Source organism: Ranitomeya imitator, chromosome 2 (assembly GCF_032444005.1).
Source record: "Ranitomeya imitator isolate aRanImi1 chromosome 2, aRanImi1.pri, whole genome shotgun sequence".
In the NCBI taxonomy this organism is placed as follows: Eukaryota; Metazoa; Chordata; class Amphibia; order Anura; family Dendrobatidae; genus Ranitomeya; species Ranitomeya imitator.
This window is the reverse complement of record NC_091283.1, coordinates 398,246,348-398,258,962: the sequence shown is the minus strand read 5'-3', so window position 1 is coordinate 398,258,962 and position 12,615 is coordinate 398,246,348. Positions and strand designations below refer to the sequence as shown.

The 12,615-nt window shown below is 47.5% G+C and overlaps 1 protein-coding gene across 8 annotated transcripts in view; it reads left to right on the top strand.

Annotated features, from left to right (window-relative positions):
- B3GNTL1 (UDP-GlcNAc:betaGal beta-1,3-N-acetylglucosaminyltransferase like 1) overlaps positions 1–12,615 on the top strand; it is a 292,250-nt gene that overhangs the window by 227,209 nt on the left and 52,426 nt on the right. For 7 of the 8 annotated variants that reach the window (XM_069750606.1, XM_069750603.1, XM_069750604.1 and 4 more), the window contains one exon: positions 6,965–7,331. The exons of the other annotated variant lie outside the window; for it this stretch is intronic. The gene's annotated coding sequence lies outside the window, so the exon portion shown is untranslated. Of the gene's footprint in view, positions 1–6,964; positions 7,332–12,615 lie in introns of those variants that run through there. 8 annotated transcript variants of the gene reach the window in all.

Below are 12,615 nucleotides of genomic sequence, written 5' to 3'. Positions count from 1 at the left end.
CCCCAGTAGTGTATGTGGAGGAGCCCACCTATGTATATGGTGGAGCCCTCTGTGGCATATGTAATAGTATGTAGTGCCTCCCAGGGGCGTAACTACCACGGTCGCAGCAGTCGCCACTGCGACCGGGCCCAGGGGAGTCAGGGGCCCGGCAGGTCAGATGCATGCCGACCCGACATCAGCAAAAAGGTCAAAACTGTTGCCGCGCAGGTGATTCCTCCCACACTGCAAAAGACAGACCTGCTCTCCACCTGACCTGCCGGGCGCACACATCAACTCCGCAGCCGACACCTGAACTGTTAGAAAGGAAGGGCTGAAGGACCTGTGGTGACGTCATCATTATCATCATAGGTCCTTCACCATTTATCAGCTCCGCCTCTTGATCACATGACGATGACGTCACCACAGGTCCTTCAGCTCTCAGCAGCAGCTGAGTCCTGGTTGTGTGCAGCTCGTGTTCTCTGGTATCAGCCAGCAGCAGATTTCCGGTTCCTGCTGTTCCGGTGAGATGTGTATTCAGATGGGGCAGAATGTGTGTTCAGATGGGGCAGAATGTGTGTTCAGATGGGGCAGAATGTGGAGTCAGATGGGGCAGAAAGTGGAGTCAGATGGGGCAGAAAGTGGAGTCAGATAGGGCAGAAAGTGGAGTCAGATGAGGCAGAATGTGGAGTCAGATGGGGCAGAATGTGGAGTCAGATGGGGCAGAATGTGGAGTCAGATGGGGCAGAATGTGGAGTCAAATGGGGCAGAATGTGGAGTCAGATGGGGCAGAATGTGGAGTCAGATGGGGCAGGATCATGGGCAGGATGTGGAATTGGGTGGAAAATATTTTGGCAGGGGGGCCCATTTGAAAGTTCGCACCGGGGCCCATAACTTTGTAGTTACGCCACTGGTGCCTCCCCTCGGGAAGTATGTGGTGGAGCCCCCTGTGGTGTATGTGGTAGTATGTGTTGGAACCCCCAGTAGTGTATGTGAAGGAGCCCACCTATGTATGTGGTGGGGCCCTCTGGGCATATGTAATAGTATGTAGTGCCTCCCCTCGGGAAGTATGTGGTGGAGCCCTCTGTGGCATATGTAATAGCATGTAGTGCCTCCCCTCGGGAAGTGTGTGGTGGAGCCCCCTGTAGTGTATGTGGTAGTATGTGTTGGAACCCCCAGTAGTGTATGTGGAGGAGCCCACCTATGTATGTATGTGGTGGGGCCCTCTGTGGCATATGTAATAGTATGTAGTGCCTCCCCTTGGGAACTATGTGGTGGAGCCCTCTGTGGCATATGTAATAGTATGTAGTGCCTCCCCTCGGGAAGTATGTGGTGGAGCCCTCTGTGGCATATGTAATAGTATGTAGTGCCTCCCCTCGGGAAGTATGTGGTGGAGCCCCCTGTGGTGTATGTGAAGGAGCCCACCTATGTATGTGGTGGGGCCCTCTGGGCATATGTAATAGTATGTAGTGCCTCCCCTCGGGAAGTATGTGGTGGAGCCCTCTGTGGCATATGTAATAGTATGCGGTGCCTCCCCTCGGGAAGTATGTGGTGGGGCCCTCTGTGGCATATGTAATAGTATGTAGTGCCTCCCCTCGGGAAGTATGTGGTGGAGCCCCCTGTGGTGTATGTGGTAGTATGTGTTGGAACCCCCAGTAGTGTATGTGAAGGAGCCCACCTATGTATGTGGTGGGGCCCTCTGTGGCATATGTAATAGTATGTAGTGCCTTCCCTTGGGAAGTATGTGGTGGAGCCCTCTGTGGCATATGTAATAGTATGTAGTGCCTCCCCTCGGGAAGTATGTGGTGGGGCCCTCTTGTGGCATATGTAATAGTATGTAGTGCCTCCCCTCGGGAAGTATGTGGTGGAGCCCCCTGTGGTGTATGTGTTGGAACCCCCAGTAGTCTATGTGGAGGAACCCACCTATGTATATGGTGGGGCCCTCTGTGGCATATGTAATAGTATGTAGTTTCACCCCTCGGGAAGTATGTGGTGGAGCCCTCTCTGGCGTATGTAATAGTATGTAGTGCCTCCCCTCGGGAAGTATGTGGTGGGGCCCTCTGTGGCATATGTAATAGTATGTAGTGCCTCCCCTCGGGAAGTATGTGGTGGAGCCCCCTGTGGTGTATGTGGTAGTATGTGTTGGAACCCCCAGTAGTGTATGTGAAGGAGCCCACCTATGTATGTGGTGGGGCCCTCTGTGGCATATGTAATAGTATGTAGTGCCTTCCCTTGGGAAGTATGTGGTGGAGCCCTCTGTGGCATATGTAATAGTATGTAGTGCCTCCCCTCGGGAAGTATGTGGTGGGGCCCTCTTGTGGCATATGTAATAGTATGTAGTGCCTCCCCTCGGGAAGTATGTGGTGGAGCCCCCTGTGGTGTATGTGTTGGAACCCCCAGTAGTCTATGTGGAGGAACCCACCTATGTATATGGTGGGGCCCTCTGTGGCATATGTAATAGTATGTAGTTTCACCCCTCGGGAAGTATGTGGTGGAGCCCTCTCTGGCGTATGTAATAGTATGTAGTGCCTCCCCTCGTGAAGTATGTGGTGGGGCCCTCTGTGGCATATGTAATAGTATGTAGTGCCTCCCCTCGGGAAGTATGTGGTGGAGCCCCCTGTGGTGTATGTGGTAGTATGTGTTGGAACCCCCAGTAGTGTATGTGAAGGAGCCCACCTATGTATGTGGTGGGGCCCTCTGTGGCATATGTAATAGTATGTAGTGCCTTCCCTTGGGAAGTATGTGGTGGAGCCCTCTGTGGCATATGTAATAGTATGTAGTGCCTCCCCTCGGGAAGTATGTGGTGGGGCCCTCTTGTGGCATATGTAATAGTATGTAGTGCCTCCCCTCGGGAAGTATGTGGTGGAGCCCCCTGTGGTGTATGTGTTGGAACCCCCAGTAGTCTATGTGGAGGAACCCACCTATGTATATGGTGGGGCCCTCTGTGGCATATGTAATAGTATGTAGTTTCACCCCTCGGGAAGTATGTAACATAGTAACATAGTAACATAGTTAGTAAGGCCGAAAAAAGACATTTGTCCATCCAGTTCAGCCTATATTCCATCATAATAAATACCCAGATCTACGTCCTTCTACAGAACCTAATAATTGTATGATACAATATTGTTCTGCTCCAGGAAGACATCCAGGCCTCTCTTGAACCCCTCGACTGAGTTCGCCATCACCACCTCCTCAGGCAAGCAATTCCAGATTCTCACTGCCCTAACAGTAAAGAATCCTCTTCTATGTTGGTGGAAAAACCTTCTCTCCTCCAGACGCAAAGAATGCCCCCTTGTGCCCGTCACCTTCCTTGGTATAAACAGATCCTCAGCGAGATATTTGTATTGTCCCCTTATATACTTATACATGGTTATTAGATCGCCCCTCAGTCGTCTTTTTTCTAGACTAAATAATCCTAATTTCGCTAATCTATCTGGGTATTGTAGTTCTCCCATCCCCTTTATTAATTTTGTTGCCCTCCTTTGTACTCTCTCTAGTTCCATTATATCCTTCCTGAGCACCGGTGCCCAAAACTGGACACAGTACTCCATGTGCGGTCTAACTAGGGATTTGTACAGAGGCAGTATAATGCTCTCATCATGTGTATCCAGACCTCTTTTAATGCACCCCATGATCCTGTTTGCCTTGGCAGCTGCTGCCTGGCACTGGCTGCTCCAGGTAAGTTTATCATTAACTAGGATCCCCAAGTCCTTCTCCCTGTCAGATTTACCCAGTGGTTTCCCATTCAGTGTGTAATGGTGACATTGATTCCTTCTTCCCATGTGTATAACCTTACATTTATCATTGTTAAACCTCATCTGCCACCTTTCAGCCCAAGTTTCCAACTTATCCAGATCCATCTGTAGCAGAATACTATCTTCTATTGTATTAACTGCTTTACATAGTTTTGTATCATCTGCAAATATCGATATTTTACTGTGTAAACCTTCTACCAGATCATTAATGAATATGTTGAAGAGAACAGGTCCCAATACTGACCCCTGCGGTACCCCACTGGTCACAGCGACCCAGTTAGAGACTATACCATTTATAACCACCCTCTGCTTTCTATCACTAAGCCAGTTACTAACCCATTTACACACATTTTCCCCCAGACCAAGCATTCTCATTTTGTGTACCAACCTCTTGTGCGGCACGGTGTCAAACGCTTTGGAAAAATCGAGATATACCACGTCCAATGACTCACCGTGGTCCAGTCTATAGCTTACCTCTTCATAAAAACTGATTAGATTGGTTTGACAGGAGCGATTTCTCATAAACCCATGCTGATATGGAGTTAAACAGTTATTCTCATTGAGATAATCCAGAATAACATCCCTCAGAAACCCTTCAAATATTTTACCAACAATAGAGGTTAGACTTACTGGCCTATAATTTCCAGGTTCACTTTTAGAGCCCTTTTTGAATATTGGCACCACATTTGCTATGCGCCAGTCCTGCGGAACAGACCCTGTCGCTATAGAGTCACTAAAAATAAGAAATAATGGTTTATCTATTACATTACTTAGTTCTCTTAGTACTCGTGGGTGTATGCCATCCGGACCCGGAGATTTATCTATTTTAATCTTATTTAGCCGGTTTCGCACCTCTTCTTGGGTTAGATTGGTGACCCTTAATATAGGGTTTTCATTGTTTCTTGGGATTTCACCTAGCATTTCATTTTCCACCGTGAATACCGTGGAGAAGAAGGTGTTTAATATGTTAGCTTTTTCCTCGTCATCTACAACCATTCTTTCCTCACTATTTTTTAAGGGGCCTACATTTTCAGTTTTTATTCTTTTACTATTGATATAGTTGAAGAACAGTTTGGGATTAGTTTTACTCTCCTTAGCAATGTGCTTCTCTGTTTCCTTTTTGGCAGCTTTAATTAGTTTTTTAGATAAAGTATTTTTCTCCCTATAGTTTTTTAGAGCTTCAATGGTGCCATCCTGCTTTAGTAGTGCAAATGCTTTCTTTTTACTGTTAATTGCCTGTCTTACTTCTTTGTTTAGCCACATTGGGTTTTTCCTATTTCTAGTCCTTTTATTCCCACAAGGTATAAACCGCTTACACTGCCTATTTAGGATGTTCTTAAACATTTCCCATTTATTATCTGTATTCTCATTTCTGAGGATATTGTCCCAGTCTACCAGATTAAGGGCATCTCTAAGCTGTTCAAACTTTGCCTTCCTAAAGTTCAATGTTTTTGTGACTCCCTGACAAGTCCCCCTAGTGAAAGACAGGTGAAACTGCACAATATTGTGGTCGCTATTTCCTAAATGCCCAACCACCTGCAGATTTGTTATTCTGTCAGGTCTATTAGATAGTATTAGGTCTAAAAGTGCTGCTCCTCTGGTTGGATTCTGCACCAATTGTGAAAGATAATTTTTCTTGGTTATTAGCAAAAACCTGTTGCCTTTATGGGTTTCACAGGTTTCTGTTTCCCAGTTAATATCCGGGTAGTTAAAGTCCCCCATAACCAGGACCTCATTATGGGTTGCAGCTTCATCTATCTGCTTTAGAAGTAGACTTTCCATGCTTTCTGTTATATTTGGGGGTTTGTAACAGACCCCAATGAGAATTTTGTTACCATTTTTCCCTCCATGAATTTCAACCCATATGGACTCGACATCCTCATTCCCTTCGCTAATATCCTCCCTTAAAGTGGACTTTAGACAAGATTTTACATAGAGACAAACCCCTCCTCCTCTCCGATTTTTACGATCCTTTCTAAACAGACTGTAACCCTGTAAGTTAACTGCCCAGTCATAGCTTTCATCTAACCATGTCTCGGTTATTCCCACTATGTCAAAGTTACCTGTAGATATTTCTGCTTCTAGTTCTTCCATCTTGTTTGTCAGGCTTCTGGCGTTTGCGAGCATGCAGTTTAGAGGATTTTGTTTTGTTCCAATCTCCTCACTGTGGATTGTTTTAGAAATGTTCTTACCTCCCTTCTGAGTATGTTTTCCTGGGTCGTCTTTGTTCGAGTCTAATGTTTTTCTTCCCGTCCCCTCTTCTTCTAGTTTAACGCCCTCCTGATGAGTGTAGCGAGTCTTCTGGCGAATGTGTGTTTCCCAGGTTTGTTGAGGTGTAGTCCGTCTCTGGCGAGGAGTCCATCATACCAGTAATTCACACCGTGGTCCAGGAATCCAAATCCTTGTTGTCTGCACCATCGTCTTAGCCAGTTGTTTGCATCAAGGATCCTGTTCCATCTCCTGGTGCCATGCCCGTCTACTGGAAGGATAGAAGAAAAAACTACCTGTGCATCCAGTTCCTTTACTTTCTTCCCCAACTCTTCAAAGTCCTTGCAGATTGTCGGTAGGTCCTTCCTTGCCGTGTCATTGGTGCCAACATGTATCAGAAGAAATGGGTGGACGTCCTTGGAGCTGAAGAGCTTTGGTATCCTATCGGTCACATCCTTGATCATCGCACCTGGAAGGCAGCATACTTCTCTTGCAGTTATGTCCGGTGGTGGAGGAGCCCTCTCTGGCGTATGTAATAGTATGTAGTGCCTCCCCTCGGGAAGTATGTGGTGGGGTCCTCTGTGGCATATGTAATAGTATGTAGTGCCTCCCCTCGGGAAGTATGTGGTGGAGCCCCCTGTGGTGTATGTGTTGGAACCCCCAGTAGTCTATGTGGAGGAACCCACCTATGTATATGGTGGGGCCCTCTGTGGCATATGTAATAGTATGTAGTTTCACCCCTCGGGAAGTATGTGGTGGAGCCCTCTCTGGCGTATGTAATAGTATGTAGTGCCACCCCTCGGGAAGTATGTGGTGGAGCCAACCGATGTATGTGGTGTAGTTCCCAGTGGAGTATGTGGTGGTGCCTCCCTTAGTGTATGTGGTGGAACCCCCCTGAAGTATGTGGTAGCATGTGGCGGAGCTCCCCATGGTGCAATATGTGATGGAACCCTCCACTTAGCACAGGATGGAGCCCCCCGTTTAGTACATATTGGGGCCCTTCTAAGCCGCTCTCTTTCTTTCAGCTTCTTTTCTACTATGGAAAGGGCAGGGCATGAAAAATGACACCTGAGTGCGAGGGGAGCGATAAACGACACCATGAAGAGGACGGAGGCTGAGGTGCAGGCGCGGCACACGGTACATGAGGCCGATGGACAGACGGCGCTGCAGCAGTCACAGCACAATGCACATGACATCGGCCTGATGACCGTACTGTCACCATTCATCTCGCTCACAGCCACTAGTGCTGCTCACAGAGCCCACCGCTCCGCTCACAGAGGATTGTGCTGACGATCCATATATAGGAGCATTGGTAATGGAGGGGAGCTCAGCCCTCTACATGTAAACAGGAAAGTCTTGAACACAAAAAAGTTTTGATTTTTCACTCTTAAAGACACAGTAGCCTAGTCTCTTCTATATAATGATCCGACCACCTTCCTCGCACTGGGTGGATGGCGTCTGCGATTTGTTAGTACATAGTCTGCATCCTCCCCAGGACTACAGCTCCCAGCATTCCCAGCCCTGTGTTGTGGATGAGACATGAAGTGTCAGCACTATTCCTGTAAACACATCAGCGGGATTCCGCCGCCGTACAAGGAGGAGATGGGATCATGGAGTAATTCACAGCAGGTGTCAGTACAACAAACATCATCATCCTGCTACAGGCGTGTGAGAGATAGCACACAAGACATGATGTGTGAACGGCGCCTCCTGCTGGCCGCCATCAGGCCTGCGCTCACTGATTCCTCATCTGTTTCATCCATCAAAGTTTTTCGATAATCCAAAGTGATGTGCCAAACACACTCACCGCTGCAGCCAATCACAGGTGACATTATCATCGACAGCACTCAAAGTCCCTGTGCAGACCAAATGCTTTTTCACAGCTGAAGGTTTGCTACATTGTATCCATGCCTATATTAGCAGCCCAGGCTCCGCACTGAGAATTGTCTAGACTGGATTCAGTTGTAACAAACCCTCAGCTGTAATAGGACTGGATGTTTCCATCCACAAAAGCAAGCAGAGATCTTGAAAAGGGTTAGGAATAGAAACAAAGCAAATTAGTAACCGACTGTATGATACGGAGACTGGGCGCAACTCTTGATTCAGGGTCTGTAGGGGTCTCACTAATGCATTCCTGGCAGGGATGAATACACCTACGGACATCTGCATCACATTAGCCCCTCCACTCCCTATCTGCTGGATCCCTAACCCTCGCACTCCCATACACAGCGCTCAGATGTAAAATATACCCTACAGGGTCCTGGGTGTTTCCTCTCACCTCCGACACCAGGGCGGTCGTCTGTACCTTCAGCCTCACGGAGGATGACAATGGCTTCATCCCTAAGGATGAAAGAATCAATCCGAAATCATTTGAAATTCGGCAAAAATTTCCCCAAATTTAGCGAATTCCATCAATTGCATATTTATTCAAAATCCAATGTTTTGCAGAGTTTACAGGGCCCAGGAAGGGGTTAAAAAGAAGCAAGAAACTATCATGGTGACCTGGCTTCTCACCTGTTCTTGTCACCGGTGTCCCTTCCCCAGCCTTCACGCGCCGCTCCAGCTCTGGCCTCCTCTTTATTCATATGACTAGGCCTTGATGCCCCCCCTCTGTTTTTTACTCTCTGGGGTATACCCATCTCTTAAAGCAATAAATTACTTGGCACTCAGGAGATCTTTATGCATGATCAGAAGTGAACAATTCGTTTATTTAGTGCATCCAGCTCAAACATTAAACGTTTTCGGTCTAATCAAAAGACCTTCATCAGAAACAGTTTTGGAGTACTGGAAGCCACGAAGAGTAAATGTGGGCCCACAGGGGTGCCAACAATCGGCTGAGTCCGGGAGAGAAAGGCGTCTTAAAGAGTCTGGAAATGCGGAAGCAGAGCGCTGCAGAAGGGCGAGATACTCGCAGTGGCGGTAGCGCTGAATCCTCAAAGGGCACCGGCGCCGTGCAGAAGGGGTCGCGTTCTCCCGGGACTGCAGTCCTCGGAAGAACGCGACCCCTTCTGCACGGCGCCGGTGCCCTTTGAGGATTCAGCGCTACCGCCACTGCGAGTATCTCGCCCTTCTGCAGCGCTCTGCTTCCGCATTTCCAGACTCTTTAAGACGCCTTTCTCTCCCGGACTCAGCCGATTGTTGGCACCCCTGTGGGCCCACATTTACTCTTCGTGGCTTCCAGTACTCCAAAACTGTTTCTGATGAAGGTCTTTTGATTAGACCGAAAACGTTTAATGTTTGAGCTGGATGCACTAAATAAACGAATTGTTCACTTCTGATCATGCATAAAGATCTCCTGAGTGCCAAGTAATTTATTGCTTTGATTTGACGGGTTGGAAACCTAACTTGCGCACCTCCAAGAAGCCAAGAGCGCCGTGCTTACTATTGCTGTATACCCATCTCTTGTCATTAAAGGGACCCATGTACTAACTGTGAAATAAAGGTGGAGGAACAAATGATCTTACAGTCTATAAATGATGTATATGGGCCAGGCAAAAAGCTGGTATAAGTGTCCAGTGTAAGAGTACATTCACACTGGCCATTTCACATATAAAACCCAAGAAGAAAAAAAATGAGCATATACCCTGTAGTAAGTAAATAAGTACATAGTAATTGTACATGGAAATAACATAGGATACTTCGTTAATGCTATTTTGATCAAAAAAGTATAAAAGCCATCCCACTGCGACAAGGTGTGCCCATCGGTACGGTCCTATCCTGTCTCTAGTATTAAAACCTTTCCATGTGTCAGGTGACCTTAATGTGAATAAGGCACTGCTGGATACATTGCAACAAACCTTCAGCTGTGTAGTGCACGAGACCTTTCAGAATCAATTGTTACATCCATGCAGACGTGAAACGCGTGGTGAAATGTGGACCTGCCCTTGTAACTGATCTCATTGATCGTGTCAGTGAGGGATCAGGTTGGTGTGAAGATATTTCTGTCGGCTACAAAAGAGGGAAAAGGTGGGGGTGGGGGTGGGGGTGGGGGTGGGGGCCCGAAATTCCAACTGGTTTTTAATATCCTTCAATTACACTTACCAGAAGCGTTAAATTCCTCGGGGGGCCATTGCTCCAAATCTATAGGATTATATGAACCCGTGAAATGTTTATAGTGCCCTGGCTCAACATGAAACGTTACAGCCATTAGCCCTCCCCCTACAAAGTGTTAACACCGCAGACCTGAGTGAAATGTATTCAGAGTGGGTTCATGCCTGTCACATGGATGGGGGATCTTAATATGGAGGGGATATTTCTAGCAGGAAGACCCTCTGTACCCGTGCAGCCTTCTGCTCCCCAGCTGCTTGTTCAATATATATAACATATTCTTCAACACTTTTTACAGTTCAGAGAGTACATGTGATGAGCCTTCTGAAAAAAACATGCCAAAAACTGTGGATATTGGGAATGTAACTGATATGTCTGGTGTAGCAAAGAACTGGTACAGCTCTAGAGAAGTCATGGAGACCATAGTGGGAGCATCAGATTATGGAAGATGTTAGTCTTATGTATTACAAGAACAGATAGCATGGGTATGATGGTTGACAGATGAGGAGTACAGCACGGTGGAGACGTTGGGTAGGATGGTAAAGATGTTGGAAGAGATGTAGGGTCGTGCAGTACTGTGGAGAGGACGAGTATGATAGTAGACAAATGAAAGAGATGAAGGGTGGTGTAGCACTGGAGAAGACGGTTAGGAAGGTACATAGGGTGGTGGGAGATGATGTAGGGCTGTGCAGCACAGGAGGGGATGGGTAGGAAGGTACATAGGGATGGGGGAGATGATGTAGGGCTGTGCAGCACAGCAGAGGACGGGTAGGGAGGTACATAGGGATGTGGGAGATGATGTAGGGCTGTGCAGCATGGGAGAGGACAGGTAGGAAGGTAAATGCGAATGTGAGAGTTGATGTATGGTTGTGCAGCAACAGAGAGGATGGGTAGGAAGGTACATAAGGATGTGGGAGATGATGTAGGGCTGTGCAGCACAGGAGAGGGCAGGTAATTATATTCATGGCTGAACCATACATGACATGCACTATTTACCTTTTGTGTCCCCCCTATTTCCTCGTAGATTGTAGCTTGCAAGCAGGAACCTCACTCATCTTGGTAGCTATTGAATTATGTTACTCTGTAATATCTGAAATTGTCTGTACAAGTCCCCTCTGAAATAGAATATGTTGGCACTATAGAAATACAAATTATTGTGTAGAGGATGGGTAAGGAGGTACACAAGGATGCAGGAGGAGATGTAAGGTAGTGCAGCACTGTGGAGTGGACAAGTAGGGTGGTACACGGATGAAAGAAGAGATGTAGGGTGTTTGCAGCACTGGAGAGGATGTTTAGGGGGGTAGACAGCGATGTGGAAAAGATGCAGGATGGTGCAGCACTGTGGAGAAGACAGGTAGGGTTGTAGACAGAAATGTGGGAGGAGATGTAGGGCTGTGCAGCACTGGAGAGCACGTTTCAGGTGGTAGACAGTTATGAGGAATGTATGGTGATGCAGCACTGTGGGGAAGACAGGGTTGTAGACAAATAAAGGAGGAGATGTGATGTAGGGCTGTGCAGCACTGGAGAGCACGTTTCAGGTGGTAGACAGTTATGAGGAATGTATGGTGATGCAGCACTGGAGAAGACAGGGTTGTAGACAAATGTAGGAGGAGATGTAGGGCTGTGCAGCACTGGAGAGCACGTTTCAGGTGGTAGACAGTTATGAGGAATGTATGGTGATGCAGCACTGTGGAGAAGACAGGGTTGTAGACAAATGAAGGAGGAGATGTAGGGCTGTGCAGGACTGGAGAGCACGTTTCAGGTGGTAGACAGTTATGAGGAATGTATGGTGATACAGCACTGTGGGGAAGACAGGGTTGTAGACAAATAAAGGAGGAGATGTGATGTAGGGCTGTGCAGCACTGGAGAGCACGTTTCAGGTGGTAGACAGTTATGAGGAATGTATGGTGATGCAGCACTGGAGAAGACAGGGTTGTAGACAAATGTAGGAGGAGATGCAGGGCTGTGCAGGCCTGGAGAGCACGTTTCAGGTGGTAGACAGTTATGAGGAATGTATGGTGATGCAGCACTGTGGGGAAGACAGGGTTGTAGACAAATGAAGGAGGAGATGTAGGGCTGTGCAGGACTGGAGAGCACGTTTCAGGTGGTAGACAGTTATGAGGAATGTATGGTGATGCAGCACTGTGGGGAAGACAGGGTTGTAGACAAATAAAGGAGGAGATGTGATGTAGGGCTGTGCAGCACTGGAGAGCACGTTTCAGGTGGTAGACAGTTATGAGGAATGTATGGTGATGCAGCACTGTGGAGAAGACAGGTAGGGTTGTAGACAGAAATGTGGGAGGAGATGTAGGGCTGTGCAGCACTGGAGAGCACGTTTCAGGTGGTAGACAGTTATGAGGAATGTATGGTGATGCAGCACTGTGGAGAAGACAGGGTTGTAGACAAATGAAGGAGGAGATGTAGGGCTGTGCAGCACTGGAAAGCACGTTTCAGGTGGTAGACAGTTATGAGGAATGTATGGTGATGCAGCACTGTGGAGAAGACAGGGTTGTAGACAAATGAAGGAGGAGATATAGGGCTGTGCAGCACTGGAGAGCACGATTCTGGTGGTAGACAGTTATGAGGAATGTATAGTGATGCAGCACTGTGGAGAAGACAGGGTTGTAGA